The sequence below is a fragment of the Stegodyphus dumicola genome, chromosome 11 (assembly GCF_044657685.1).
Source record: "Stegodyphus dumicola isolate Sdum_Otavi_A_Nest chromosome 11, ASM4465768v1".
NCBI lineage: Eukaryota > Metazoa > Arthropoda > Arachnida > Araneae > Eresidae > Stegodyphus > Stegodyphus dumicola.
In genome coordinates this window covers 159967201-159975411 of record NC_140778.1, presented here as the reverse complement: position 1 = coordinate 159975411, position 8211 = coordinate 159967201, and positions in this window count along the sequence as shown.

The following is an 8211-nucleotide window of genomic DNA, read 5'->3' as shown; positions in this document are numbered from 1 at the left end:
TTTTCGTGGAATTCTACCTCTCAGTCCAACATCTGTTAATGTTCTCCTGATTGTTCTTGAACTGACAGAAACACCAGCATCATTCAGATCACTTCTGATGGCCGCTGATGACATTTTTCTATCTTGAAGAGATAGACTTTTTATTCTTCTGTCATCAAGAGATGTGGTGCACCTTTTTTGGCCTTTTCCTTCTTTGTTTTTTATTGAATTTGTCTCCTGATATCGTAAACAAAACTTTCGGACTCCAGATGTAAACACTGAACCACCCACCTGTCTTGCAATTTCAGCATAGGAAAAACCACTTTCTCGTAACACAATAATATTACATCTCTTTCTAGGTGTCCAATCTACTCTTTTATTTGATGTCATTGCTTCTTGACTAAATATTAAAAATTTTTACAAAAATTCCTACTTGTAATTGCAGTGTATAAGAAACAGGTACTCCTTCTAGAGAACAAAGCAAAATAATGAATTGTTTCAAGTGTAAACATGATGTCAGCTTCTACTGGCAGTTACTAACATTTGATTGGTTCTCAGAACAAGAACAGTGATTGGCCAGGAAAGCTAGACATTACAAACCACTTCATAACTGTGTTTTTCACTTATATTAAAGTACAAATAACTTTTTTTGTATTGCAAATAATTGAATTTTGTGTTTTTTATTGAATTCAGTAATAAATTCTCTTTAAAATGATATATACAAGTTTGCATTTTGCGAAACGTAACATTTTCTATAAGCATACAAAGTTCAAAAACAAAAAAAATTCCAAAAGTGTCCACAATTTTGGCCACCACTGTATACAATAAATCCTGTGTTTGGCGTATTTGGCCTTTAGAGCGCAAGACCTAAGACCTAAGCTTTGCGCCATAAATCTACCACTATCACTACCCTAAGACGAACAGTGTTTTAAAGTTATCGAATTTTGAGTGGTCGCTTTAAATTGCATTGCTTATATTTACTTTTAGAAATAGACATTTCTTATTAGCACTTTAAAAATATTATTTAATTTTTCATATACATTTTATTCGGAAATTTTGTAGTTACTTATTGAAGTTACAGTGACCAACATCCTAAGACAATTTTCAATGTTTTTTTTCGGCGTTTTTTAATTTTCAGAATATCTTAATTTATGCGCACCAGAAATCTGCAGCGAAGTAAAATTAGTATTTCTAAGTGAGATTTTATTTTGTGGTGTATTTTTGTATTTCTCTTTGTCCTCGGAATTCTTTGCCTAGTAACTTTGAAGGGACTAATTTTTCTTGCAAATTTTTAATTAAAAATAAAAATTTAATGAAATAAACACTTAATCGAATTTTCTTTGTATAGTTTTCAGGTATAAAAACTGCACATATTTTACATCGATTTTGTTTTCAGTGACTGAAACGTTTCAAAAACAATGTTCTTGTATTTAAATGACAAATTGTCTGGAATAAGACAATGTAACTTTTTTATGTATTATTTTAAATGCTTTTGAAACATATTATTTTCAATATCAATCATAACTAAATTTTAAAATCCTGGTTCGCTTCGTGCATGATTATTTTTTAATTAAAGTAACCAGAAAGAATATTTTTTCAATAAAATGAAAGTATTTAAAGCTTCTACTACATTAAACTATTGGAAAAAGATATCTTTAAAGAAGGCAGGTTAATTTTCATAGTTTACGTTTTAAATCTAACAAAAGTACCTTTTTGTTTTAATAATTTTACTAATCTTATAGTTTTTTTATCTGTAATTAACTGTAGTTTTAGTTTCTCAGGTCATAATAATAAACAAAGATATACTGTGAATTAGCTAAATCAATGAGAGGTGTGTCAGTAGGTAAATTTAAAATTCAGATTATCCATGTACACCACTGTAAACAACAAATGTACTAATTGCTTGATTAATCTTTACCTCAAGGTTAAACATTTCTTTATCTTACGCTTCACAGAGAGGGGAAAAAAAAGACTTCTCTATCTACCTCAAACAGAGCATGTTCAACATTTCGGCAATGTTGTTACCCTACCAGAAAAAGCATATCTCCACAAGTGAAGTGTTCTTTTGATGAAATGGACTTCAGTTATTACGACGACATAATTAACTCTGTAACTCCAAAACAGTGTATGAATAAAAGGACTTTTCTTGCAAGAGTGCACATTTAGAAGATGAGATACTCGAGGTACCCCAGGAAGACGGGATGAGTCGGGATTACAAAGGTTCACAAAATCGTGATTAAGTGAGCAATTACTAGTCATTGGAACAGATATGTTGTCTTTTCATCATCGTGTGAGTAAAAATAATAACGTTAAGAATAATTTCAACTGTGCATATTCTCTTGAGTAACTATGACTCATGCGACGTAGTATAATTTCATGAAAAAATTTTCAAACTCTTATTTTATATATTCGAAAGCCAAACAATCATACCTTTATAGCCAACAATCAGTTGCTGGTATTTTGTGCAAACGCACCAAGTGTTCTTCAACAAACTTTTAAAAGCCCCTGAGGTGGTTTCAACCACATGTCAAATCGTTTTGAATCATATCAGACCCATAACCTTTTAGATTGAAACAGTGAAATAATGGAGATTATCCAAATTACGCTACTTCAAAATGCTTTGCCCCAAGAGATAAGGAAACTATGATCAAAATGCCTTGCTTTTGCCAACAACGCTTATTACAAGAATTTACTCCTGAAATTCTACAAGAAATGTGAATTCTATTATAGTAATTGACAATGTTCTAGACTTTGTTTTTATACATTGCAGTTAATTATATAATGCTGTTACTTGTATTTTCATAATTGCAAGCTCATCCTCATCAACAGCCATGTGATTGTGAATTCGTACCTAAAAAAGGAATACAGAATTTAATGAATCAAATGCGGTCTAGTGCTGTTAATGTTACTCATTTAGCAAATTTCTCATCCTAAATCAACTTATTATAGATTACTTATTCCTCTCATGACTATGACAGCCAGACATTTCGCCTTCAGGTGACTGTGGAAATGCACTTGAGGCAAGCACCTGGGCTTCCAATCTCAGATGCCATGAGCGTCGCCTGCTTGCTACAGTTTAGCGTCAACAGCTACTTCTCATTAGTAGAGGCTACCGAACAACATCGACGGCAGCCCTACAAGTCATCACTGGTATTCCGCCTCTTGACCTGGTCGCTGAGCATGAAGCCACGATCTCACTTACTCTCCGGCTCCACCAATATTCCCGGCTCTGGAACACTGCCTACTTCCCAGACCAGAGCATGGATCAGGTCACACACCCATTACACTTCGACCTAGATAATAATATCATTCTCTCCTACGTCCCTCTTAAGGAGGAAAAGCTTATCATCTATACTGATGGTTCACGTATGGACACTGGCACGGGCTGTGGCCTCTGCATAATGGTTAACAACAACTGCATATATACATGGCGACGCAGGCTCCATGCCAATAATTCCATCTTCCAAGCTGAGCTGGTGGCCATTAAGATGGCAATTCTCCTCTCCTACCATTTCGCGAATCGCATCACCATATGCAGCGACTCGCAATCTAGCCTACAAGCGCTACGAGGTACTACCTGCAGAAGCCCCCTAGTGAAAGAGATCCAGAGACTCCTTCTTCATCTGCCACTGACTGTGCGACCGATTCTTCTCTGGGTCCCGGGAAATGAAATGGCTGACAGACTAGCAAGGCAAGCTGCGGGAGGCACGTCACTCCCTGAAAACCCACTGCCCTTCCCTAGCTCTTTTCTCAAAAAACAAACGATGGATCAACTTATGGTCCAATGGCAGACGCGTTGGAATACTGGTGACACAGCCCGCCGAACTTACACTTTTCTACGGAAAGTGGGCACATCCCTGCGTACCTCGTCATACACACTCACAGTCTTCCTCACCGGACATGGGCCATTTCTCACGTACCTCACGCGCTTAAAGATCATAGATGATGACATGTGCTCCTGTGGCCAACCTGGCTCACCAGACCACTACGTATTTGACTGCCCAGCCACCATTCAGTATCACCTCTAAAGGCCCTCAGAGCAATTTTGGCCCGAATGGACAAAAGTGATTATGCAGCGACCGATACCCCATCGACAGCTCCAGAATGTCAATGATTACTGCATCCACAACTGCACTTCTTAACGCATAACTTGCATTGGCCACTCCCTTCTTCTCCATTTTAGATTCCCCCATTGTACTCACCCATTTTACACTCCCCATTGTACTCACTATAATCGTCTTCTATGTTATCATTTATTGTATATATTCTATGCATTACTAATTGCATTGTTTATGGCACTTACTGAATGTACTTAATCACTATGTTTAGCATCAGCATAATCGTCCTCTATGTCATTAATAATCGTCATCTATGTTAAGTCACTATAATAGTCATTATTGTAAATATGCTATGAATTACTAATTGCATTGTTTATGGTACTTACTGAATGTACTCAATCACTATGTTTAATTTATAATATTTTTCATACTTACTCATTCACTTTTATTAATACTAATCATGCATAGACTGTACTGATTGTAATGCATTCCGTTTGCACCACCCACTGTATTCTATTCAGTTACTTAATGCAGCATTCTATACAACCTCTCGTTTTACAACAAAGTAGTGTACTCACCACTATATGTAATTTTTATCTGATTGTACTGCCGCTCGTACTTAAATACCCTCAGTTTTTATACATTCCTCACAATGACAGCATTCATATTTTATGTTGGTACCACATACTTTATTATATGTATTTACTTACTGCTAATTTATATTTAACTTTCTATTGATTTTACTGTAAGCACAACCAGCTATGTACAGTTTGTTTTGAATTTTGTATTTGCTCTGCACCCGATTACGTATGGCACCATACTATTTGTGATTACTTACCACTAATAAATTTAACTAATTACTGATTGTACTGTGAGCACAAAGAGCTATGTATAGGTTGTTTCAAATATTGTGTATACTCCCTGCATTTGATTACACACGGTACTTTACCGTATGTAATTATTTACCACTAATATTTACAACTATTTTCCGACTGTACTGTATGCACAAATATCCATGTATAGTTTGTTTCGAATATTGTATTTACTCTCTGCATTTAATTTTACAAGGCACTTTACTATACGTAATTTTTACCACTTATTTATATAACCTTCTGCTGATTGTACTTTAAGCACAAATAGCCATGTGCAGATTATTTCGAATATTGTACTTACTCTCTGCATTTGATTACACATGGCACTTTATGTAATTATTTACCACTAATATACACTGATTGTACTGTAAGCATGACTAACTATGCACAGATTGTATCGAATACTGTATTTACTCACTGTACTTAATTACACACGACACTTAACTCCATGTAAATATTTACCACTCATTTATATAACCATCTGCTGATTGTACTGTAAGCACAAATAGATATGTATATATTATTTTTGAATATTATATTTACTTTCTGCAACTGATACACATGGTACTTCATGTAATTATCTACCACTAATGCGTATAACCATTTACTGACTGTACTGTATGCACAAAAACCTATGTACAGATTGTTTTGAATATTGTATGTACTCTCTGCATCGGATTATACACGGCACTTCTCTGTATGTAACTACTCACTACTAATATACTACCATTTATGGATTGTACTGTAAGCACAAATAGCAATATACAGTTTGTATCGAATATTGTACACCTGCTTGTACACGGTACTATACTATATGTAATTTTGTAATTACTCTCTACAATTGTTTGCACACAGTACTTTACTATATGTAATTACTTACCACTAATATTTATCACTACTTTTTGATTATAATGTATGCACAAATAGCTTTACTTATCCACTACTATTATACCTAATCAAGTACTTATGTTTAATGATATACCATTACATTATGCAATCATGTTCTGTAACTTCTGAATGCACATTGTAGCACGAAAGTGCAAAGACACTTATGTTATACAAAAATTGTGACTCTGTAACATCTTAAATATTTTTTTATGCGCTTCCGGGCTGCGTAATGGATTTCTGTTTCCGCTGTATGGGCATTATTCTGATAGGTATAACCTTAGGTCGGAAGCCCTTACAGCGGTGATCGGTGGAAATACACTCTACTTCACACTACCGTATTTGGCCGTAGAACATAAGCCAAAGATATTGATTAAAACTCTAAGTATTTATATACTAGAAACAAAGAAATGATCTTCGATCTGCCTCACCTGTTACAATCAAAGACACCTAATTTAATTGGGAAAGGTTTAGTAATAATTATGAACGAATACGTTTCCCTATGAATACCAAAATACTTGTACACAGGGATTATGAATTAAAAGTTCCAAACACAGAAATGCATAGAAAGCTCACTGCTTTACTAAACATAAGGTTTATGAGATACCACTTGTTTGTTGTCCCAGAAAAAGAGAATCTTGAATTTGTCTTCAGGAGTTTGTCAAATGAAGCATAAGTTAAGGGTATTGCGAATGACCTCCGCAATAAAGGCTACGCTAACTCTAAATTCGTACAATTGATTATTATTATTTACATGTTTCACTCTAAGGCATTACACGGAAGGTACAGACGGCACAGTAGAGGATGTTCTAGGGAAAATTGGCTCGCATTAACACGCTACAAATATAAAAAAAACACGAAGAGCAGCTCTGTACAGTGATACCGCTGCCGTCTCCAATCACATGCAAGAATGCATGACCTTAAATGTATGAAGTGTGTGGAGAAACACATTTCATATGAATGCATTAAACCACACTCTCACAAGCCTGATGCACCAACTTTAATTTTGAATATCACTTTTATAGAAGATGTTAAAAATTGAGTCACGAACTGAAATCCCTCCTGTCAAAATATAATCTGAGAGAATTATTAAATTATTACTAGCAAATCTTATGCCTCAGTGGTAGCTAGATCCACAAGTACCCTCTATGAAGTCAAACAAATTTTCAGCGACTCATAAAGTCTTAGGTTGACTTTCTGTGGCAATTGGCCTATGTCAGTTCCACACCATTAATTGCAACAAAACATATTCTTCAGTCATACCCACCCAACAGCACACTACATGACTCGAACACTTGCACTCTCATCAGAATGTTGGTTTGGAACAATAATGGTTTAGCGATGGGTAGTATGAATTTAGGAAATTTGTTCTTGATAATGACAGATATTTGTCTAATTTCTGAGATGCATGCTCTATCGAAAGATAATCTCATATCAAATGATAGATCTTATATCACTGCCAAATTTCTCTCTAGGCATTGGCCACTGGCCTTATCAGTGACTCTTAGCCAACTGATAGTTCTTACCCGACAGGTCATTTAGCTGAAAAGATATTTAACCGACAGTCGGTTTGCTGACGATATATTTAGTCAGCAGTACTTTTGCTGACAATGCCTGCATTTAGACAAGAGTATGCCACAAGGTTATAGTAAATTTTGTCCTTATGTATACAACAAATATTTAATATTTCTATCAATCGCAAACTTGCTCGAATTCTACATTACTTCACTTTTTAACTTTTTTCTTTTCTTTTCCTGCTGTTATTAAAAATTCTATTCTTAAGCATCCCATCTCTGTGTTTCATTCTTGTGGTATAACATATCGGACTGAAATAGCTTTAAGATATCTCCTCAGGGATCATGAATCGGATTTCCAAAAAGGAGAAATAATTAAATTTTTCAGAGTTAATCATTGAACTACAGTTACTTACGTTTTCGCTTTGTATTTGCATTAATTATCCACAAAGATTCTTATTTAGTAACACGGGGTTCTCTGAATATTTTCATATTAATAATACTATTTCTTCTTTATTTACCGACATCAATTTTCTAATCTCTCTCTTCCTATCTCTTTCAAAATTCTATCTCTTACCTTTTCACGTTTAGTTACTATTTCGCTCAACAGATCACGCAACATTCTGTTCCATATAAACTCACCTCGCTCCTCCCCAGTACAGAAATTTAATTTTCCTGAGTGTCCCTGTTCAGAGTGTATGTTTTACATAAACGACAACTACTGCTTCCAAATGAAAACTGCATTTGTTGGCTATTTCAACAAATAAAATGTTACAAAATGAGAAGAAAGTTCTAATTTCAACAATGAAATAAAAATTATTGTCATTGTTGAATTAAACATTTTGTGATGAAAAAATTTGCGGTGCAGGCAACTGTATTTTGTTGTTAAAGATAATAAAGAAA